At 39.2% G+C, this 25201-nt stretch overlaps 1 protein-coding gene across 3 annotated transcripts in view; it reads left to right on the plus strand.

The window, feature by feature from the left end:
• Positions 1 to 25201, plus strand: part of PAG1 (phosphoprotein membrane anchor with glycosphingolipid microdomains 1) — a 124274-nt gene that overhangs the window by 79521 nt on the left and 19552 nt on the right. The window lies entirely within an intron of this gene.

Raw genomic sequence — 25201 nt, forward strand, 5'->3', positions numbered from 1 at the left:
GCACTTCAAAAACATGCAAATGTGAGTAGATCAATAGGTATTGCTCCCGTGGGAAGGTAACGGCGCTCCATGCAGTCATGCCGGCCACATGACCTTGGAGGTGTCTATGGACAATGTCGACTCTTCGCCTTAGAAATGGAGATGAGCATCCAGAGTCGGATATGACTTAATGTCAGGGGACAACCTTTACTTTACTGTGATGGCCCTGTCACAAAATATTCATGAAAATGTTTATTCGGAGAAAGTTTTCCATTGCCTCCCTCTAAGACAGAGACATTTTGACTTGCTCTTAGTCAGCAAAGAGATTTCTATGTCTAAGTAGGGAATAAAAATGAGATCTTCTGGAGTTCAAATTCAGCACCTCAACCACTGAAACCATGCTGGCTCTTGAGTAACTTTACAGTGGGACCTACATTTTAATTATTATTTCAAGTCCCCAAGTTCCAGTCTTTAGTGAAAATGGTGCCATCTTTTGCAGGAGAGGTTCAACAAGATTTGCTGAACCCCAAAGTTTGTTGAAGTACTTAAACACTTGGAAAGGGGCTCTTTAGGGCAGTGGTTCACATCCTTCCTAATGCTGCGACCCCTTAATACAGTTTCTCATCTTGTGGTGACCCCCAACCATAAAATTATTTTTGTTGCTACTTCTGTAATTTTGCTGCTGTTATCAATTGTAATGTAAGTATCTGATGTGCAGGATGTATTTTCATTCATTAGACCAAATTTGGTGCAAATAGCCAATATGCCCAAATTTGAATACTGGTGGGGTTGGGGGGGATTGATTTTGTCCTTTGAGCGTTGTAGTTGCCGTCATTTATAGTTAACCTACAATCAAAGAGCATTATAAACTCCACCAACAATGGAATTGAACCAAATTAGGTATACAGAACTCCCATGAAAATACTGGAAGGGTTTGGTGGGCGTTGACATTGAGTTTTGGAGTTGTAGTTCACCTACATTCAGAGAGCACTGTGGACTCAAACAATGATGGATCTGGACCAAACTTGGCATGAATACTCAATATGCCCAAATGTGAACACTGGTGGAGTTTGGGGAAAATAGACTTGACATTTGGGAGTTGTAGTTGGTGAGATTTATAGTTCACCTACAATTAAAGAGCATTCTGAACCCCACCAATGATAGAATTGGGCCAAACTTCCCACACAAAACCCCCATGGCCAACAGAAAATACTGTGTTTTCTGATGGTCTTTGGTGACCCTTCTAACACACCATCATACCCACCCCCCCACCCCCACCCCGGATTGAGAAACACTATTTTAGGGGAAACCACAGCAGGGTGAAGACTGTGAATGCTCAATTAAGACAAAATTTTGTCTAGTTTTATCAGTTAAAACTCTTGAAAAGAAAGCTGGAAGTTGGAGGATCAAGTATAAGGAGAACTCATAGACGGCAGGGATTGAATTATATAGCATACTGTTTTTAGGTTGAAAGCCAGTTTGAATCAGCACTGCACTCTGGGCCTTTCCTGCTTGGGGGAGATGCAGGAAATAAATAGATATATACATACACAAATGTTTATATATGAATAAAAACAGAAATATTGTGTTTTTAATGTAATATTTAATTTGGTACTGATAGTCCTTCCTTGGTGCTCCATCTTGGTTCGTGCTACTGCTAAGAGTCAAAAGTGAATAACAAACCTCACACAGAGAAGAAATGGTGCTGCTTCTTTCTCAGCAAGTCACTCACTGGCTCAGACTTCTGATTCATACACATCAATAAGAGCCATTTTTTGCTTTAGCTGAAATGACATCTCAAGCAATGAAGCATCTGTGCATTCTTTGCATTCCTGAAGTCTATGACTCATTCTGGGGCTAGTGGAATGTCTGTATCATCATGCTAGACTTTTCACTTCTAAGGGGCACCAGCACTGGTAGAGAATATGATTTAAAAGAGAGACATATTTCAGTTAATAAGAAAGGAACTAAATAGATTTCATTCCATTTGTAGTTTCTAACACTGCATGCAAAACACACTTATTTTGCTGGAACTACTATGGAAATTAAGGATATAGCTTTTGCTTCTACTACTAAATAGCAATGGTGTATGTTGACATCTGCCTTACCTTCCATCGGACTGACAACTACAGAATTTGGCCCAAATTCTCTTGGTGACTAGCATAAATATTGTTTCTGATATCATGTAAAGAGATGTCTGGTAAGTGCGTCTGACTGCAAATACTGTTGGACAGTGTCCAGGTACAGCACTATCCTCTGGTGTTAGTTTGTTTGTTTGTTTGTCTTTTGGACACTGCTTTGGGATTCCCTTATGTTGCCACCTGGCTGACTGCATTAGGTCTTCCTCCTCGTTGCCCATATTTCACTTTTGACCTCTCCAATATGTGAGTGGAGGATTTAAAAACAGCTATCCAAGGTTTAAGAATATGTATCAGTACCCCAGAGAGCTCCTTTAAAATCTGGATTAAATCTGGATTCTTCACCTGGAATAGAGGGTCAAAGTTGTAGAACTGGAAGCTGTTTTGGGAGGAGTCAGTAGAAATGTACTTATTTGACTTCAGCTTCAAAGTGAAATTTTACAATATTAAATGCATAGTTTGTTACATATTTATATTCATTGGGATTTAGGAAAGATTTCTTATTCATATATTTTAATTAAATAACTGTTATATTCAATCAAGCTTATGCTGCTTGATGAATCATATGGTTGTGATGACATTCATTGTGTTACTGTCTGTCTATCTTAGCTTTGGATAGCATAGGGAAGAGTTAACACCCCTGTGGTATTTATTTTGCTGTCTGTGCCCCTGTTCAGAAGTTTTTACCTTGCTTTTTGTCCCTGTGATCATTGGATTTTGAAAAAGAAAGTCTTGTTGTAGAAACAAGGATTGGTGATAAAACTTCAATGGAGACACCTTTTCCCCATGATAACTCTTTCATGAGTGAATTCCCCTTGCGAGGAGTAGATTTCTCTCACTTCCTGTTGACTCACTCATGTTTGTAACATTGAGTCATTTGTAAGTTGGATGTTTGTAACTTGGGACTGTCATTATTATTACTGACTCTTATAAAGTTACTATTTCTGAAGGAGTTGGTGTGAAGAATACAAGCCTTGATGAAGGCAGATAATCACAACTCAGAATGTTGTGATGTGGGCAGTCGGAAAGAATTGTTAAAAACACACACATACACAAAGGTATTGCTGTGAGAGGCCAGATAGGGCTTTGATTCAACAGAGATAGGGTTTGGATTTGAGAGAGACAAGAAAAAAGCTGACACAGAGAAAGGGAACAGATGGTTCAGAGGCGGGAAAGAATTGATTGTGGTATGAGAGAACTGTGATTGATTGAGTAGTTCAAGGGTTAATGTAGTATTCAGTTGTGTTATAATAGAATTCCACTTATTTGTTCTAAAATTGTCTCAGGCCGTTTCTATCAAGCCATATAAAGAGTGAGATCACTGACCCAACTCATCCACAGGTCCATATATGGGGTCACCCTGAGGCCCAAGTACCCAATCCAGGAAAGAATTAAGTGGGGATAAAGAGCAGGGTGAGTGACAAGAGCCCAAGGGTTGGAAATACAGAAATAGCCAGGAAAGGAAATCCATCACAGTCGGGGTCAGAGTTAGAGTCAGTCAGTAGAAAAACAGAAGAGTCATATTTAGAATCCAAGATTTGATGTCCCAACTCCACAGCCCTATTTGCTACTCCACTCCTATTACCCCAGCACAATGTACTGTCAGCTATTTGTATTCTGCAAGCTTCAAATAGATTTTCAATCTTCAGAGTTCTTTATAATTACTTAAAAACTGTTACATTCCCAAGAAAAGGGAATAGTGAGTTTTGTCACTGTTTTTGTAGTGCAAGGAGAGATGTAAATTTGGGAAACATAGAAAAAATGTTTTTCTTGATTACTGCATTTTCCCCTTTTTATAGACAGTGACTGCATTACAATGAAATGTGGCTGTCATAGCAGCAAAATATTCATAGGGCTTAATTTAGTAACAATCTGGAGTCTGTTTCCAGTGGATCCACACTAAGGGTGATTACCTTTGGATTTAGTCCGTTGGGCATGCAGATTCTACAAAACAGTATGCTCTGGAGACAGGTATACCTAAGAGGGAAGTAAATTATGTCAAAGGATGAAAGAAATGATTACCTTCAAAACAACATAGCCTTTCTTTTATATGTCCTAAAAGAAATGGCAAAACGTTCAAGTGTAAAAAAGACATTTGTTGTTGGTATGTGTCTTCAAATTGATCTATGGGGTTTTCTTGTAAAGAAGAGGTTTGCTCCTTCCTTATTCTTAGTCTGAGAGTATAACCTTTCCACATCTGCAGGCAGTATTTATTTATTTATTTATTTGGGCATTTCTATATTTTCTTTCTCCAAGGACTCAAGGTGGTCTACAACAATAGATAACACTCAACAATATAAATAACCCATTAAAATTATCCCAAGGCTGTCCTTGTCAGACATAAAAATCATCAAAAATGATAAAAGCACTCTAAAATGCCCGGTAAGGTAAAATACAGAGTCTCGCTTATCCAACCTTTGCTCATTCAACGTTCTGTATTATCCAATGCAGTCTGCCTCCTGCCTGGATCCACACCTGTTTCAATACATTGTGATGTTTTGGTGCTAAATTCGTAAATACAGTAATAACTACATAATGTTCCCATGTATTGAACTGATTTTTCTGTTGATTTCTTGTAAAACATGATGTTTTGGTGCTTAATTTGTAAAATCATGACGTAATTTGACGTTTAATAGGCTTTTCCATAATTTCTTCTTATTATCCAACATTTTTGCTTATCAAACGTTCTGCTGGCCTGTTTATCTTGAATAAGGGAGACTCTACTGTATAAAGTGCAGGTCCTATGCTTCTGTCATCTCATAGGTAGGATGCGCTGTTTATAATCTACCATATTTTCCAGTGTAGAAGATGACTGGGCGTATAAGATAACCCCCAACTTTTCCAGTTAAAATATAGAGTTTGGAATATGCTCGCTGTATAAGACTTCCCCTCTTCCAACGTACACCAAATAAAAATGTTAAAAATCAGTTTTGATTTCAATATGGTAATTTTCCTATTAACATACCTCCTTCTCTGCCTCTCAGATCTCGCATATGCACACCTACACTCCTCAGGAGCGCGATCTGAGAGGCAGAGAAGGAGATACAGTAATAGGATACAAGGGCGGGCCAGATGGGTGAAATAGGTGTGTTTTTCTGGGCACAATGCCCTCTTTATCTCTTTTTCCTATACCCTGGGCATCTCAGACACCTGCAGCTAGCTCCACCCTTCACTTACACCTTCCCAGTGAGTCACCCCCTCACCTCATCATTGGGACCGCTTCTTTCCACTAATCCTGATGAGTGGATTTTCGTCTACCATACTTGTACAGCATTGCCCTTGCTGCTTTCATATGGTCACTGCATATGGCAGGGATTTATTTATTTATTTATTTATTGTGTCAGGAGGAACCAGACATTTGTATTACATTTTTAACAAAACAAACAAACAGACAGACAGACAAAACACAAAGTTTGCAAGCTTGGTAGTTGATTAAATGTCCTTTGACCAGTATCTGGCCACTTGGAGTGCCTCTGGTGTTGCCGCAAGGAGGTCCTCCATTGTGCATGTAGCAGGGCTCAGGGTGCATTGCAGCAGGTGGTCAGTGGTTTGCTCTTCTCCACACTCGCATGTCGTGGATTCCACTTTGTGGCCCGATTTCTTAAGATTGGCTCTGCATCTCATGGTGCCATAGCGCAGTCTGTTCAGCGCCTTCCAAGTCACCCAGTTTTCTGTGTGCCCAGAGGGGAGTCTCTCATTTGGTATCAGCCATTGGCTGTCACTGTTTTTGAGCTTCCCCCATCATATGGGGTGACAACATATTCTCCAGTCCAGTTTAGACGTTTCAGCACAGGGGTATAAGACAGCCCCTGACTTTTGAGAAGATTTTCCTGGTTTAAAAAGTAGTCGTATTTGCCAGAAAATGCAGTATATGAATGGTGACATCAACTCTTCAAATGCCAATATAGTACTCTGCACCATTTATGCACAAGAAAGAGATAACAACAGACCTGGGAAAAACCCATGATGTGCAGAAGTTCAAAATAGCTTTTGGAGGAACCCCTAAGATTAAGGAACTCCCTGAAACAGCTTGGCCTGGTCTCCATGACTAACAGCTTGATGATTATATGATGCTGATTGACTGGCTGTTGTGGAAATAATGGGAAATGGATTGAGAGGTAATGGAACGAAGTCCCCTGAAACACAGCATGGCTGCCTGGTTGGTTGGGAACCTTTAACTAGGACATTTGATACAAAAACAGTTTGTTGCCAGCCCCATTTGTACTGTACTAATCTACAGAAAGGTCACCAGATTATGGGGGGAAATGTCATTGCAATTACCAGGATTTATTGTGTTTGCAAAGCAATTTTAAGCCTTCGTTTCCTCCGAAAATTGCTATAATTAGCTTTATGAAAACCTATTTCGTTTGGTTTAATTTAAAATTATCTAGTTGAGTATTAATTTAACTCAGAATTGGAAAAGTTGTGGGAATAGAGAATAGGTGTGTTGGATGGCAAGTATGGGTCTTGAGTAAAACAACGATAGCATTTCAGTTTGCGGATATTGTGTTAAGGCTTTCATGCAGCCTGTTTAATTTTTTTTACATTTTGTCTGTTTTCCTCTGTGTGGTAATTTTTCATCTCTTGCATTGTAAAACCATTACTGATTTGGGGTTAGGACAGGCATGGGAAACTTTGGCCCTCTGGGTGTTTTGGACATCAACTCCCACCATTCCTAACAGCCTCAGGCCCTTGTCTTTTCCCCCTCAGCCGCTTAAGCTTCTGAAACATACAGAGTTGCAGTGATTTCTGGTCATTTTGCAAATTTCATATATTCTTGTCCATTGAGAGTCAACTCACATCAATGTTTTTCTTGTTAGCATATTTGTATGGGAAGTCTCAGGTGTCCCTGATACACCCTCACATTCACAGGTGGAATATCCCATACCCAAAATGCTTGGGACCAAAAGTGTTTTGGATATTAGAGCTTTTCATATATTTGTATTTATATGCATAAAGAGATACCTTGGAGATAGAACTAATCTCTGAACACAAAGTTAATCCATGCTTCATATGCACATTATATACATAGATTGAATGTAGTTGTAAGCAATATTTTTACCAATTTTGCTAATGAAAGTGTGTATACAGTACACTGAACCATCAGAAAGCAAAGCTGTCACTATTTCATCCACCCATGTCGACAATTTTATCTCCTGAACTGTTTAGACAAAACGTCTTCATAGGAAAAATCCAAGTGGCATCGACAGGGATGCATGGGTATTTTTTGTACCCTGTTTCGGGGGGGGGGGGGGGAACCCTTCTTCAGGAGTTAATATGAACAGTGACTCTAGACTCATATATAGTGCCTGATAGCTTTATAAGAAATGATGCAGCTTGTAGTAATTCTAACTATATGCTCTTTGGATATTACACTTTCTCTGTACATAGCTTGGTTATAGGAAAAACCTGATAAAGATTGTGCCATTAGCTGTATTCATGATCACTTGCTTCACAGATTGCCTTTACTCACATTCCCACATATTCAGAACTAGTCTCTAACACTTGTATGCAGAGACTGTACCTAACCCTGAGAGGCAAGAATCACTTTTAAAGGATTGTCAATGTATTGACGAAGACTTTCATGGCTGGAATCACTGGGTTATTGTGAGTTTTCCGGGCTTATGGCCGTGTTCCAGAAGTATTCTCTCCTGACGTTTCTCCCGCATCTATGGCAGGCATCCTCAGAGGTTGTGAGGTCTGTTGGAAAATACAAAAATGGGGTTTATATATCTGTGGAAAGTCCAGGGTGGGAGAAAGAACTATTTTCTGTTGGAGGTAGGTGTTAATGTTTCAATTGGATACCTTGATTAGCATTTGATGGCCCAGCAGTTTCACTCTGGTTCTTACTGCCTGGGGGAATCCTTTGTTGGGCGATGTTAGCTGGCCCTGTTTGGTTCTTGTCTTGATTTCCCCTGTTTTTGAGTGTTGTTCTTTATTTAGTCTTATGATTTTAGTGTTTTTAATACTGGTAGCCAGATTTTATTCATTTTCATAGTTTCCTCCTTTCTGTTGTAATTGTCCACATGCTTGTGGATTTCAATGGCTTCTCTGTGTAGTTGTGAGTTGTTAGAGTGGTACATCACTTCTAAAAATTACATTATATTCATGGTTTCTTTTCTATGCCATGGACTGTCCCACTTTGTTGTAATTGAATGCAGAACTCATTTTCCTACTTAAGCTCTTTTATAATCATGGAGACTTAAATGTATGTAACTATTGGATGGACTGGACTATACATTTAAGAAGATTAATTCTAAACATTCAATTCAGATCGGCAAGAAATGTAGAGCAGGTAGTGTCAAAATAACCACAAGCAGATACAGAGCCAACCTGTATTTCATATGCTGTACATTTATATGTTAAATTTAAAAGAAACTGTGTTGTGAGCTACTTTATCATAAGCAGCGCTTCATGTTTCAGATCTACTTCATTACAGAGTCAGGGAACGGCACAGTTGATGGTTTTCAAAAAATCAGGGCCACAAATTGGGACTCTGCAGTTTAATCCTCTTATTCCTGTGAATTATTTTATTAGAGGTTAGGAAGGAATAATAGAAATGCAGGGACCATCTTTTTTGTTGTTGTTTTTTCCTCTCCTGGAAATACTTTTCTGCTGATAATAATTTTATATGCAGCTTTTTACAGCATAGCTTTAAATTACAGACCATGAAGCAGGATTATCCCAATTTGGTGATAGACGAGAATCAAATGTGTATTTTATATTTCCCCATTCCTTTTGTTCACTATTATGCATCCTACTAGGTGCCTGGCTTCATTTAAATGCATAATCCATTTTATGCATGTCTGAGGCTGAAGACATGGTAATGGAAGGTCTAGACAGAGCTTTAGCGATATTTTAAATAGCTGGCAGCCGAGTTATGAGTGAAGACAGATTTTCCCTGTAAAATACGCATACTCAAAGGGTGTTCTACTATGTACTTTATTATAACGGTGAGATTTTTCAACAATAGAAGTGTAGATACTGGGTTTTTTTCTGAGGTTATTTCAGGATACACAAATCTCGTAAATAATGCAGCTGCCAGTGCCCAAGGTTAGAAGCTGGCATTTGGGATTTCTTCATCCTGCAAATGCAGCATTCAAAATCCATGGCCAAGTATGCGGATTTAATGTGTTTTACGGTGCATTTTGTCCAAGAGAAATGTTACTGAACAGCTCTTAATACATTTTTAGCTTTAAAGAGCTATTGTTCTGTTTCATTATTCCAAAGCCTGTGGACATGTTCTTTCAGGGAATTGTTTGAGTTGTAATCCAAAACACTATTATTTCCAAGTTCTAGAAATAAGATGTGTTTACTGTTGTCCTTCTATATTTGATGGGGTTAGAGAAGTGTTTCTCAACCTTCCTAATGCCACGACCCCTTAATACAGTTCTTCATATTATGGTGATGCCCAACCATAAAATTATTTTCATTGCTACTTCATAATTGTAATTTTGCTACTGTTATGAATTGTAATGTAAATACCTGATATACTGGACCAAATTGGGCACAAATACCCCATATGCCCAAATTTGAATACTGGTGGTGGGAGGGTTGATTTTGTCATTTGAAAGTTGTAGTTGCTGGGATGTATAGTTCACCCACAATCAAAGAGCATTCTGAACTCCACCAACAATGGAACTGAACCAAACTTGGCAGGCAGAACTCCAATGACCAACAGAAAATGCTGGAAGTGTTTGGTGGGCATTGACCTTGAGTTTTGGAGTTGTAGTTCACCTACATCCAGAGAGCACTATGGACTTAAACAATGATAGATCTGGACCAAACTTGGCATGGATACCCAATATGTTGAATTATTAACACTGGTGGAATTTGGGCTAAATAAACCTTGATATTTTGGAGTTGTAGTTTCTGAGATTTATAGTTCACCTACAATCAAAGAGCATTCTGAACCCCAGCAATGATAGATTTGGGCCAGACTTCCCACACAGAACCCCCATGAGCCACACAAAATACTGTGTTTTCTGATGGTCTTTGGTGACCCCTCTGACACCCCCTTGCGACCCCCACCCCAGGAGTCTAATCCCCAGGTTGAGAAATACTGTTCTAGATTCATTTCTCCAATGAATATTTTACTTGGAGCATCACAAACCACACACACACCCCGGTGATGCAGCAGGTTAAACCGCTGAGGTGCTGAACTTGCTGCCTGAAAGGTTGGCAGTTTGAATCTTCAAAGCGGGGTGAGCTTCCGCTATTATGCCCAGCTTCTGCCAACCTAGCAGTTGGAAAACATTCAAATATGAGCAGATCAATATTCATGATGTAACGCTATAAAACATTACTTCCTAATAAGTCTGACTCTCTTCTTCTGAAGGAGTTAACTGCTGCTGGTAGAAAAAAATACCATCAGAAACTTCAAATGGTGGAGAATTTAGTAGCCTAAAAATGTTCCACATTTTTAAAGTTTGGACTAAAAATCGGAATAGGCTTACCATTACCAACAGAGCTGCAACCTGTCATAAAATTGGAACCATGGAGAAAATTGCAAGAAGGTATATGAACATTTTTGCAATGCAGGAGCAACATTAAGCCACTACATTTTGCAAAATTACAATGTTTTGCAAAATTAAAGCCTTCCCAGTAGATACCACATGATAAATTACATTTTTCTATTATCTCAGAAGGCCTTACTTGTACATGGAGACTGATGTGAGTGTGCTGTGACTACAGTCCCCCATCCCCAATGCAATTCTTTACACTGAAGCACTTATACTACCTTGGAGTTTCCTAAGAACCCAACACAAAGGTTTTCTGGTGTTACCCACCCATACACACCCTTTAGTTAAAGTTAAGAGCTCAGGAAAAGAGGAACCCTTTTTTTAGTATTATTCTGAGAAGAATGTGTAACTTTTGCAGTATGGACTGAGATGTTCTGCCAGTAGTTCCCAACCTCTGGGCCTCCAGGTGTTTTGGACTTCAACTCCCAGAAATCCCAGCCAGTTTACCAACTGTGAGGAACTGTGGAATCTGAAGTCCAAAACATCTGAGGCCCAAAGGTTAGGAACCACTGCAGGGGCTAGACTGAACATTTGAAAGAGTTTTATTTCTGGAAAGCGGCATGATTTCTAAGCAACAGGCATTTGGATAGAGGAAAATAAATCCGCTATCACTCAGTATTCAGAACAGGAGTGTCTGGCTGAAAATGTTCAGGAGACTTAGAATAGGGGTGAAAAATGCAAGGTGATCCTAAGTGTGATGGACTGTGAAGCAGTTTGCACTCATCAGGAGTTATCAAAAGAAGATCATGGCTGCAGGTGAAGACAGTATTCCAGGGACTGGGACTGTTCTGCATTCTCAGAGTTTTACATAGTTTTCCAGATTTTGGTATGGAGGTTGAAGACCAGCCAGTCAGAGCCAGCTTGGTTGACTGGCAGGAATATAGCCTCCAATCCCAGCCATGCCTCCAATCCCAGCCATGTAAGCTAATTCTTCTATAACACAATTAGTCAGACAGCTTGGGGAACAAATGTAGTTTTGGCTCATGCAAACATCATACATGGTATGGGAGACTCTTAGAGGACATTGCAGGTGGAGGCAATCCACAGAATTATTTCCAGATAAGGAGCAAATGGCTCTGCCTTACTCCCAGATGGCAGGGTAACCACATAGTGGCTTCTGTCTTTGTGGGTCTTTCGTTCCAGCATTATCCATTAGTGGGGTGAGTGAATGGATCTCACTGCCTGGCAAGTGGGTTGACCAGTGCTTGGATCCAGACACATGCTGTGTGCTAAGCCTATTCAGCTGTAACCAATAAACTGTGCCCTGTGCCGTTTCAACAAAATGTGCTTTGTTTTGGTTCTTGCCAAATGCAAAGCCGCACATTCGCTGCTGGGCCCACAAATAGAACTAACTGGAGAGACTCAGGGCCTGGAAGGTGAAAGAGTTGACAGATGGAACAGAAAGTGTTGGGACAGGAAGTCTTGCAGAGAGTGCTTTTTCTTACCACAGCATGCTAAGTGCAGATGACTAGAAAACAAAGTGCTTAATGTTGATGAAATGTGGTGGCAGCTGTTCCTCTGAACAAAGCTATAGAGTGATTGACAGATTCCAGTGAAGAATCATTCCTTCATCAAAATAGAATCTGTGTACATAATATTTTTTTAAAAAAAATGTGACAAAGTTTTGAGTAAAATAGCTTCATTATTTTAGATTTTGTGGAAAGTGAACCCTTCTTCCCCTGCAGAGAAGGGACACGTATGTACAGTCAATGTGGTGCTACCTCCTCCCTCTATCTTTTTCCCCTACATCAACACTTGCTTTGCATGCTGCTTGAAACTGTGAAGAACTATTGCCAATCTATATTATTGGTTCTATACCTGATAAGCCAATGACCTGATTGAGTATAAAGCAGCTTCTTGTATTCCTAATATGATCCTTTATCCTTTGAGCAAAATTAGAGTGAGCTTTAATTAGCCGGTATTTATACTGCACCATGTAAATTTAAAATGCTGTCGACATCTCAATTATAGTAATTACTGTGTGAATTTTGTTTGAAGCGCAGATTTGCAAACTGATTGAGAAAAGAGCAAATCTTTCCAAATATATGTTTCTTAAAATGACTTGTGTGGCATGGCTCATCTCCTTTCCTCCTTCAAACATAGTCAGTGTTAGACTTCTCCTACCTTCCTAGAAAGATCAGATCTGGCTGTTTTTAATCATCGGTTCTGCATGCGTGTGTTTTAGTCACAGTGGGTAAATCTGCTAGCAAAGCAGGACACACAGACTGCGAGATCGATTCTGCCTGTTCAGCAGATGGCGTGACACAATATGCTGCAGTATATGCCTGCTGAGTCCTAAAGGCAAGTGTGCCATAAGTAACCTTGCCATAAGCCTGTTAGTGCACAGGCAATTTTCTAATTTTATACTCTGTAAAGCTCCCCCTTTGTTTGCCTCCTGAATGTTTACATCTTGGCCCTACAACAGTATAACAGATTGTTTGCTCTAATAATATGCCTAAGCCTTCAGGTCTTCTAGCAGGCCCTACTCCCCATTTATCCTGCATAAACTAATGATACTTGTTGCTTGGCACATGATGAGCATTTTGAAGTGAAAATACTGGAAAGCATTACCTAAGTGCTAGTACAGACATCTGCATGGGAATAAAGAGTACCTTTGGCCTGTTATCACTAGACAGCATTGAAAAGGAGAAAACTTTCATGGCTTCAAGTCATGTAGGTATCTATTACTCCAGTTGCAAAAACAGTGTTTCTCTATATTCCACTTGTTGGGCAACAGGAACATGAAGGTGCTATTGTTCCCATTGTCCCAATAAGCAGTTGAATCAAAGTGAAGATCTACCTAGTCCAAGCTGTGTTTATACAAATGGACAGCCAGATCCTTATGTGAAACCCAAAACAAGACTTGAATGTAACTAACTCTGACTCTATACTAGCACTATCTTAAGATGATTTATGGTGTCCACGACCCTCCTACCAGGAAAGCAGTTCATCATGAGATCCACACACTTATCACAGATTATTGTAATGTTGTAACGGTCTCATAAAGAAAGATGCAACCCTTCAAATAACCTGATCTTGAGCCAGGCTTTATAGGTCAAAACCAGCATTTAAATTGTGCCTGGAAACAAGTCAGTAGTCAATAGAGCTGTTGCAGCAAGGAATAGAAATAGAACGCTTTTCTAGATAGACTTTTGATCAGATTTAGCAGGACTCTTATATTCTTAATGAACAAACTATATCTTTTGAGATCAATCAAAGCAACTAGCGACCAGTTTTTTTTATATTTAGGGCAAACAAATCAGATTGTTGGGCTGCTTTAAATATCGGTAGTTTCTATAACAAAAAATGCCACTCAATAAAATATTGCAGGAAAAGCTAGGTACCACAAAGCTACTTTTTAAACATAAGATAAATACAACATGAAACTAATCACACCAGACAGGAGTATATTTTAACTGTCAAGATAGTATTGAAGCATCACTTATAAAATGGCAAGTAGTATTCCTGCTTCAGCTTCCACACGCATTGAGCCCTCTCTTACATGCAAGAATGTTAACAGGGATGAGCTAAATTTATGTATGTATTTCATGTTTTCCCCAAAATCTTGTATTGACAAAAGGAGAATACAGTACTTTGGTGACAGTTATATAAATCACTCAAAAAACAGAGGTATGTACATCTTCCATCAGAATTTTGAACAGCAGGCAGTGTGTGGAGATGGCGCAGTGATATAGTATATGTTTTGCATTTGAAAGGTGCCAGATTTTGACCCTTGGATTTCCAGGGAGGAAAGGGTGCAAATCACATCACCCAAACTCTTGTAGGTTGCATTCTCTCTGCCCATTTGTACAGTGAGAGGAGAGAGATGGATTTTCTAATCTGTCTATGAACCTTTTACACACACACAAACACACCTTTAACATGATATGAGAGCCAGCATGTTGTAGTTGCTAGAGTATTAGACTAGATGAAATCCCTGTTCAGTCAGACTTGGGCAAGTCACATTCTCTCAGCTTCAGAGGAAGATGATGGCAAACCCAATCTGAATAAATTTGCCACCAAATCCCTGTGGCATGTGTCAGTGCCAAGTTGAACACACAACAAACTATTTTAAAGCTCTCCTTTTATTTTTTGCATAGCTGACTAAAAGTAGAATTCACCCCCCCCCCTCCCTCCCCCAATCCAGTCTGGTTAGAGAAGAACAGAGAAATAGACTCACAACAAGATTGAGACCTAGAAATATTTGAACACTCATTGTTTCTTTGCCATTCAGAATGTTTGCTAGTATATTATGGAGCAGTTGTTCTCATACTTTGGCCCTTTGGGGGTTTTAAATGTCAGCTCATAGGAAGCCCCACCCAGATCAGTGAAGGGTCAAGCATGCTGGGAGATCCAAGTCTGAAACATCTGGAGGACCAAAAATGGAGAACTACTAGAGAAGAACAGCTATTATTCCACTCCATGCCTAATGTGAATAATGTAATCAGTATGAATCTGCCATACCTAAAATCTCCATGCTTTAAGGAATGTCTACATTAGATTTGTGTGTGTGTGTGTGTGTGTGTGTGTTAAATGGCCCTGTACCTAGATTCAGTCTCCTCGTTCTGTGCCTGTAACATCACAAAGACCCAAGTTTAAATCCAAAGTCAGCCATGAAACTTATTGGATGACCTTGGACCAACCACTCTCTCTTAGCCTAACATATTCTGGACTTAGTCTCTTGGAAAATGAGTGAGATAAGATACAATAAGCAAAACATAGAACCCAGTTCTTGCAAAGCTTCCTTGCAAAATTCTTGGTTGTTATGAACAGCCAAGAATCTTATGCAAATAAAGTAATCTATGATGTGTTGTTTGGTAAAGTACACTATTATCTGTGCAAATAGAAGTCTTTAACTGCAGCGCCTGCCTAAATACCCTAAAGGTTCTCAATCCTGTCTGAATTTGGAGGCTAGGCAAGTTCAGTCCAGGTTAGTACTTGAATGGGAGACCACCAACAAATATCAGGTGTTGTAAGCTAATTTCAGAAGAAGGAACTGACAAAACTACCTCTGAGTATGCCTTGCCTAAGAAAACCTTATAAAATTCATGGGAATCCCCTGAGGCCAACAGACAAATTGAAGGTATATAGGCACAAAAACATGTCTGGCAGGAGAAAGGTGGGTGAGTGTCTACCATTTAGGTTTATAAAAATAATAAATATATTATAATACAATATCTTACAAAAGGTCTCTCTTTCTCCTTCCTCTGCACCAGCTTGGTGTGATGCTTTGAACATTGGACTAGGGCCCAGGAGACCAGAGTTTGAATCCCCACTCAGTTATGGGGACAAGTCATGCTTTCTCAGCTTCAGAGGAAGCCAAAACAACCTCCTTCTGAACAGATCTTGTCAAGAAGACTCCATGATAAGTTCTCCATAAGGCCACCATGAGTGGGAAATACAACAATGTTAACAACAGTAACCCTCTCTTCTCCCTTCACCAAATACATCTTGACTGAAGCAACCCAATTAGGTTGAGAAGGAAAAGCTTTATGTTCATTAGCTTTTAAGACTATTTGTTGCAGATCATTAGATATTATAATCATATTTCTTCTGTAGCATTAAGGGAAAAGAAAACCCTCTTCTCTCAAATCATTATTTCAGGAATGCAATTTAGTTTTATTCACTTCAGCATCCTGGACATAGTCTAGTTTTAATATTTCCCTCTCTACATGAGGAAGATGGGCAGCAAAGTGAACAGTGCATGGGGAAATGGAACTAAAAAGATTTAAAATTTAGTTTGTTTTATTTATTATTCCATAAGAAATACATGATACATGGTGGAATAGCTTAACTCTCTCATAAAAATCATCAGTGAGTAGAGTGTCACAGATATTGCACAAAGGTTGCTATTTTTATATTACCTTAAAAATCCATTCTGTAGAATAGCTTTGTGCATTCCCTTGCCAGTAATAAAATGTACCATATTAAACAATAAACATTGCCAGTGTAAAAGAGTGCTTGGTTGATTTAAAACTTAGTATCTTGGGATACAACCAGATAGAATTTTGAGTGGACTTCTTCTTGACAGTCTATTTTTTTTTCTCATTCTGAGTGTTGGTTCTTTTTTTCTGGTCACATGCTGGCTACATTACATGTTGAACTGGATTTCTGCATTATGAAATTTAGGGAAAATGGGTTGAGTTTTTCACTCTATCTGCATCTGTCTTCTGTTTATCAGTCTGTCTCTTTTAAGGCATAAAGTGTGTTCAATTATTTGTGGCTTTAAAGTAGAATGCACATCCTTTTTTGCCAAATAAATAATTTCTCTAGTACACAAGAAGTGATTGGAATTACAGTATACTTCTGAGGGCATTAAGTAGTACACAACACCCATAAAGGTGGAGAAACCACAAACTAAAAACAGCTACTATTTTACTTCTCCAGGAATCTCTAGGTCCTCCAATATGATTCAGTAGTCAACTGCTGCTGAAGGTTGACCATAGAATTTTTCTGGAGGACCTACAAATGTCTAGGTAAGCATGACTTTCCAGCAGAAGTTGACCATTGAGTCACACTGGAGGATATATTAATCAAATCCACAAATAAGGAAACCAGCAAATGTGGAGAGCTGACAGTATTGCTTTAAACTGAGCTCAGTGCTGGGGGGAGGGGGAATCTTCAGATGCTTCTTTGTAAAAAAAATAATTAAGAGGTTCTTCCCTGGAGACTTCTAAATGCATTTGTCCTGCGTTTGAGACTGAAGGCTTCTAGAGTTTCAGAACACTTTCAGTGGTTCTATTCTTATTTAAACACTTTCCCTATAAGAATTCTATATTTATAAGAATACAAGTATTAATTTTTCTCAGGAAGCCACCAGACAATATATTGTACTTACCGGTTTGTGATAAAGGTAAAGGTTTCCCCTAACATTAAGTCTAGTTGTGTCTGATTCTGGAGGGTGGTGCTCATCTCTATTTCTAAGCCAAAGAGCTGCTGTTGTCCATAGGCACCTCCAAGGTCATGTGGCCAACATATCTGCATGGAGCGCTGTTACCTTCCTGCAGAAGCAGTACCTATTGATGTACTCACATTTGCATGTTTTCGAACTACTGGGTTAGCAGGAGCTGGGCCTAACAATGGGAGCTCACCCTGCTCTATTCAGCAGCTCAGCAGTATAACCAACTGCACCACCAGGGGAGCCCTGTGGTTTGTGATGCTCCAAGGAAAATATTTGTCAGAGAAATGAATCTAGAAAGTAGATGGCAGACACAGTCAAGAATGTACCAGAGCAAAAATGTGTGCTGTGAAATGCTGTTGTAAGCCAAGAAAGAAGTGTTGAAATATTTAAAAATCTTCCAAAGATTTTAATTAGCAAGATAGAAGTATGTACAGCCAAGTACTTTTTGAAAACAACTTTTTTTAACAGATCGGATTAGCTCTCCCTCTGCTCAGCTGGAAATGTTGAGTGTCAAAAATTTATGGTGTCATAACTAAAGAAATCCATGGAGGGAGGCTTTCATTTCTGTGCTCTTTAAAATGAGCATAAACAAAAAATTAAAACCTCATCAGTACACATCCCTCCTGTGTAACTTCACATTGCCCTCCGCACCCCACCTAAGCACTGGCTGCATTTTTTGTGCTTTTATGGCTTGTGTACAGTCTGGTGAGGTCACAGCAATGTTGAAGTTTGCTTTATTCATAGGAAATCCTCTGCTCCTTTTCTTTTTCTTACATCTCTTATGTTCATATCGTCCAAGTTAGCTTCCTGCTTTTTCATTCCCAGCTGTTTAGATCCAATTGCATGAAGTATCTCTTGAGGCGAACTGGAGAGTTTATGGAAACTCTGGACAGTTTGATGGTCATCTTATTGAACCCAAAACGCACAAGATCCAGGTGTAATTCCATCCCTAAAAACACCATGTGAGAATGAGGCACAAAAAGAAAGGGAACAAGAGGTTATAATGTGATAATTAGGCTATAATGCATGCTCCATTCAGTTATTAGGTAAGACTGCAGTGCACGAATGCAACATTATAGGCATTAATTTCATGGCCAGTGAAGGCTGCAAGAAACAATATATCACCTTTATTATTATTTATGAAAACCTCTGCAATACTTCTGCAATCAATTTCAAGTTCCCTTGGCATTTCCAATTGGTGAAATGTGATCCACTTCATTTTTTTCCTGTTTTGAACAGTTTTATATCTGCAGTTAATTAAGGAATGTAGCTTTCCAGGCAAGACCACTATTTTAAATCTGTCTAAAAACACCAGGTATCTGGGTTTAAGAAACCCAGTATTGGGCACAACCTATTGAAATATGTTCTTTTTTTCCCTGAAGCTATGGCAGTGAAGATATTAACTTTAACCCTTTTTTCCCCTGAATATTTTTTTTTAGTTATAATCAAGCCACCCCTTTCCTTGTTGCTGCTTCTTGCAATATCTTTAACACCCCTACTCTTTCGATCCTGGGATTGATTTATTGTTCTCTGTCCTTTAGTGCTCTTCTTGCTTTTATAAGAGGAAAACACTTACTTATTTACTTACTTGCTTAGGCAATCCCACATTGTCCGAGTATGATGGGCTTCCAAGGGTAGGGTCTTGGCAGTGGATTCATAGGTGACTGTAGAGCCCTATTCTTGCCACATGTTCTTCCACAATGAGGACATCTGTTTCCAGGTGAAATGTGGTTATGGTCAGGGTTGGCTTGATGCACCTTCCTCTTGGCACGTTTTTTCTCTTTTGCCCTCTATTCGTACCTCTTCAAGTTCCACAGCACTGCTGGTCACAGCTGACCTCCAGCTAGAGCACTCAAGGGCCAGGGCTTCCCAGTTCTTGGTGTCTATGCCACAGGTTTTAAGATTAGCTTTAAGGCCATATTTAAATCTCTTTTCCTGACCACCAACATTCCATTTTCCTTTCTTGAGTTCGGAGTATAGTAACTGCTTTGGGAGGTGGACAACATGGCCAGTCCAGCGGAGTAGATGGTGTAGGAGCATTGCTTCAATTGCTTCTTCCAGCATGCTGAGATTTGCCCATCTGTCTTCCCAAGAGATTGGCAGGATTTTTCGGAGGCAATGCTGATGGAATCATTCCAGGAGTTGAGTGTGACGTCTGTAGACAGTCCACGTTGCACAGGCATATAACAGGGTTGGGAGGACAGTAGCTTTATAAACAAGCCCCTTTGTATCCCTATGGAGATCTCAATCCACAAACACTCTCTGCTTCATTCAGAAAAAAGCTGCACTTGCAGGGCTCAGGCAGTGTTGTCTTTCAGTGTCAGTGTTGAATTTTGTGGGAAAGTGGCTGCCAAGGTAGTGGAAATGGTCAACATTTTCTAACATTACAGCATTAAGCTGTATTTCTGGCATTGCAGAAGGATTGGCTGGTGCCTGCTAGAAACGCACTTTGGTTTTCTCAATGTTCAGTGAGAGGTAAATACTAGGTGGGTAGTAAACAATTCCAACGCAGTTTATTAAAACCCCACCAAAAGATTAAAGATTTGGAATCTGGTCTTGGCCTTAATTTTTATTGCATTTGCCTTCAAATTAAACTTTACAAAGTTTTATTTTGCGTGTAGTGTTTCAGAATACACCTGAGTATTGACCTGGCTGGATGCGGCTAGGCTACATTCTTTCTTCCCAAAATCTGTTTTTCTATATAAAGGGATTAAGAAATGTAACAAAACTGAAGTTGGCTACAACTTGGTATCCACTGAAATTTGCTTCCAAATCACCCATGGATACCAGAATCCATGGGTGCTGAAGCTCCATTATATATAGTGATATATGAGGCAAAATCAAGGTTTGTCATCTTAATGTTTTTAAAAACAATTTCAAACCATGGATAAATCCATGGACACAGAATCCACAGATATATAGTGGCTGCCATACTTATTTTTGGTTCCCATTTTCCTGCACAAAACTTTGAAGCAGAGACAAAAGTAATGGCACTTTAATTCTGTAGTGTGATTGATCCCTTGAGGTCTGCATTTGGATGAATAACTGAACTGTTCTTCAAAATCTCCTGCCAAAAATTAAAAAAATGGAACCGAGACTTCAGCATTGTGCATTAATTAATTATGGTCAAAGAAAGAAAGAAAATTATTCATGACAAATGGCAGGAAAAGGCTTTTAGCTTGTCTGCCAGAAATTGTAAGTGGGGTCAAGCAAATTTAAATGGAATGAACAGAATGTACATCAGTTTACAAAATTCAAAGGGAGAATTTTGGAATTCAGGGCAGCAAGAGGAAAAAAGAGTTTTGGATGATGAAACAACTGAAGAGGCAAAAAATAGATAGATAGAGAATAGATAGATAAATAGACAGATACATACAGAGACACACAATTGGCACATATTTGTTTTGTTTGACATAAAATTTCATATACTTTTATGTGGGAAAAACAAGAGGATGGTAGTGGAGATGAAAAAAAATCAAGAAAATAAACTTTGGATATTGTATTAATGGATTTGTATTTAAAAGATATATCTGTATGACCACATCAGTGTGTGTGTGTATGATATTCCTACACTTGTATTCAATTTATTTGGATGCACTAACACAGTGTTTCTCATCCTGGGGGTCGGGACCCCTGAGGGGGTCGTGAAGGGGTGTCATAGGGGTCGCCAAAGACTATCAGAAAACACAGTATTTTCTGATGGTCATGGGGATTCCATGCGGGAAGTTTGAGCCAATTCTATCGTTGGTGGAATTCAGAATATTCTTTGATTGTAATGAACTATAAATCCCAGCAACTACAACTCCCAAAAGTCAAGGTCTGTTTTCTCCACCAGTGTTCTCATTTGTGCATATTGAGTATTTGTGCCTAGTTTGGTCCAGATCCACCATTGCGTGAGTCCACAGTGCTCTCTGGATATAGGTGAACTACAACTCCCAAACTCAAGGTCAATACCCACCAAACCCTTCCAGTGTTTTCCGTTGGTCATGGGAGTTCTGTGTGGCAAATTAGGTTCAAATCCATCGCTGTTGGAGTTCAGAATGCTCTTTGATTATTGGTGAACTATAAATCCCAGCAACTACAACTCCCAAATTACAAAATCAACCCTCTCCCAACCCCACTAGTATTTACATGTGGGTGCATTGGGTATTTGTGCCCAGTTTGGTCCAGTGAATGAAAATACATCTTGCATATCTGGTATTTACATTATGATTTATAACAGTAGTAAAATGACTGTTATGAAGTAGCAACAAAAACAATGTTATGGTTGGGGGTCACCACAACATGAGGGGCTGTATTAAGGGGTCACGGCATTAGGAAGGTTGGGAACCACTGCACTAACATAACTCATTTATTTGGCATCAGACATGAAGATGATAGAACAGGAGGACTTTATGGCAGCTTCATTGCTATGGTTCAAACATGTCCACTGAGCTCTGTAAATTGGATTTGAAATAACTCTGCAATATCCTAATAAAGAGAAAAGGTGTTAAACCAAGCACTGGCCGTTTATGTGCATCAGTGATTATCTCTTGTGTGCCTGCCTATTATAAGAATCATCATTGGTCCTATCTCACTTCATTCTTATCTGAGGTTTTATGATGAAAGTCTTCTTTTCCTCTTTTCTGTAAGGCTTTCTGGTGCTTTTGTATTTTTTTTTATAAAACTTTATTTTTTTTCAGCAGAACATATCTGTACTTTGACAAGATGGAAAGAGAGTAAAGTTGTCTCAATAACAGGGGATCTGAATGATAATAGCTTTGAAAGATGTGAGTTTTGGTGACTTAGCAGCCTCTATTTGGAACAAAGTTTTATTGGATTGCTGTGAGTTTTCCGGGCTGTATGGCCATGTTCCAGAAGCATTCTCTCCTGACGTTTCACCCACATCTATAGCGGGCATCCTCAGAGATTGTGAGGTCTGTTGGAAACTAGACAAATGGGGTTTATGTATCTGTGGAATGTCCAGGGTGGGAGAAAGAACTCTTGTCTGTTAGAGGTGAATGGGGGAATCCTTTGTTGGGAGGTGTTTGCTGGTCCTGATTGTTTCCTGTCTGGAATTCCCCTGTTTTCTGAGTATTTTTCTTTATTTACTGTCCTGAATTTATAGGTTCTTTTTTAATAGTGGTAGTCAGATTTTGTTCATTTTCGTGGTTTCCTCCTTTCTGTTGAAATTCTCCACATGCTTGTGGATTGCAATGGCTTCTCTGTGTAATCTGACATGGTAGTTGTGAGAGTGGCCCAGCATTTCTGTGTTCTCAAATGATATGCTGTGCCCAGGTTGGTTCATCAGGTGCTCTGCTATGGCTGACTTCTCTGGTTGAAGTAGTCAACAGTGCCTTTCATGTTCCTTGATTCGAGTTTGTGCAATGCTGCATTTGGTGGTCCCTATGTAGACTTGTCCACAGCTGCATGGTATACGGTTGACCATTTGTTGGAGTTTCTTAGTGGGTCTTAGTGCCATTTTTTGGTCTGTGAATGACTCTGCTATGTGTATGTTCTATAAACTGCAAAATCTATAGGGATGAATTCTTGTTAGCTTATTATATGATATTACTTTGTTCTCAGTAACTGTGTGGACCTTTCACAGACCCTAAACATTCCTTCTGGAAAATTATTTATTTCTTTGAAAACCAATTTCCTTTCCTACATATGACATAAGACATGACAGATATATTAATATCAAGGCTCAGATAAACACAGGTCTCCTGAAAAAGCCAGAGAGTGCTATATCTCTATGGTTTACCATTGAAGAGTTTCTCTTTGACTCAACATCTATTGCTAATGCAAGAAAATGATTGGTGTTTAATTAGTAACATTAACCTATAATGAAATTATATTGAAAATCCTGGGTACAAAAATGTCTCTAGATGCTCAGTATACAATATAGCTTTTTATTTGCATTACATAATATCCAGCAATTTTTGCTTGAATACTGAAAGAGAATCACGGTGTAACACCGCCACCCTGTGCCCAAAGTTGGAACTATTATTGAATACAAAAACCGATCATGCAAAGAAAAGAGTCATTTATTTTTATGTATTGGTTGTTGCATTTATTTCTTGCCTTTCCACTAATGATCTCAAGGTGGTGTACTTGGATTCTGTAATAACTTCCAATAATGTACTGCTATTTTTACACTTTGATTGAGAACCCAGTCTCTTAATTTAAGTCTTAAAAATAACGTGGTTATTATGCAGGACAATATGGCTTTAACAAATTAACAAATAAATCAATATACTGTTTTGAATTAGAAGTATCAGGACATCTGCATTTCAAAAATGCCCGTAGTTGCAAAGATAATTAATGCAAAATAGCATGTGTCTGGCAAAAAATTGTATCAGACATACTCATGCATTTCTTGTTTTTATCCATAAGATAAAAACCCTGGTGGCACAGTGGATTAAATCACTCAGCTGCTGAACTTGCTGACCAAAAGATTGCAGGTTCAAATCCAGGGGGCATTGTGAGTTCCCACTGTTAGCCCCAGCTTCTGCCAACCTAGCAATTCGAAAACATGCAAATGTGAGTAGAACAATAGGTACCACTCTGGCAGGAAGGTAATAGCTTTCCATACCTTCATGCTGGCCACATGATCTTGGAGGTGTGTATGGACAACGCTGGCATTTTGGTTTAGAAATGGCACCAACTTCCAGAGTCAGACATGACTGGACTTAATGTCAGGGGAAAACCTTTACCTTTTTACGTATCCATAGGAATTAACTGACTTTTATAGTCAAATCTAGGAGACCATGATTTGGATCCAGACTAAGAAAATTGTGCTTTAAGAACATAATTTGACCACTCATCCTAATATAAAGACTAAAGATTTTACTGCAGAATTGTGTGCTGGATTACATCTGTAAATATGGCAGTTCTGGGGCTCAGTAGCAGAGCAGTTGCATTAACAGAAACTGCTTCTGAACATATAGAGCTGTGGTTCCCAACCTGTGGTCTGTGAACCACCAGCGGCCCACAAGAACTAAAATAGGGTCCATGGCCTCACCATTACTACACCGTTGCCATGAGAGCAACTAGTCTTGTGAAACCCCCTTGTAGTGCCAAGGCTTATTAAATATGGTTTTCTGTGGGTGAGCAGATAGTGACTACTGGATGGCATATATTCTGTATCAGAAACTAGAGCTGATGTGGTTTTCTGAATCAGCATCTCAGTTAACCAAACCGAATCTAAAGTTGACCAAAAACTGATTTGTAACCCTTTTGGTACTAATGTTGGAGAGTGGTCCCTGGTCAAAGTGGTCCCTGGTTAAAAAAAAAAAGGTTGGGAACCACTGATAGAGAGAGTACAGTTTTGAATAGCTTTATTCAATGTGGTGTCTCTCCTTGGTTAGTCCAGTTCATTAATTAAAGTTGAGCTCTTATCTACTGATGATTCAGAACTATTTTAAATATATTAAAGTTCATAGTTTCATCTTTATCATCAAGATGCCTATTGCTGTTCATTGCCTTTATATTGGCCTTAATACGTTACAATCCCATGAAGGAGAGACCTCCAAGACATCTAGCCCTGTTCGGGTCTTAAAAATTCAGGACTGTGACTTGATTGATTTAGGAGGCATCTACACTGTAGAAATAATGCAGTTTTATACGACTTTAACTGTCATTGCTCAATGCTGTGGGACCCGGGGATCTGTAGTTTGGTG

Source organism: Anolis sagrei, chromosome 4 (genome assembly GCF_037176765.1).
Source record: "Anolis sagrei isolate rAnoSag1 chromosome 4, rAnoSag1.mat, whole genome shotgun sequence".
NCBI lineage: Eukaryota > Metazoa > Chordata > Lepidosauria > Squamata > Dactyloidae > Anolis > Anolis sagrei.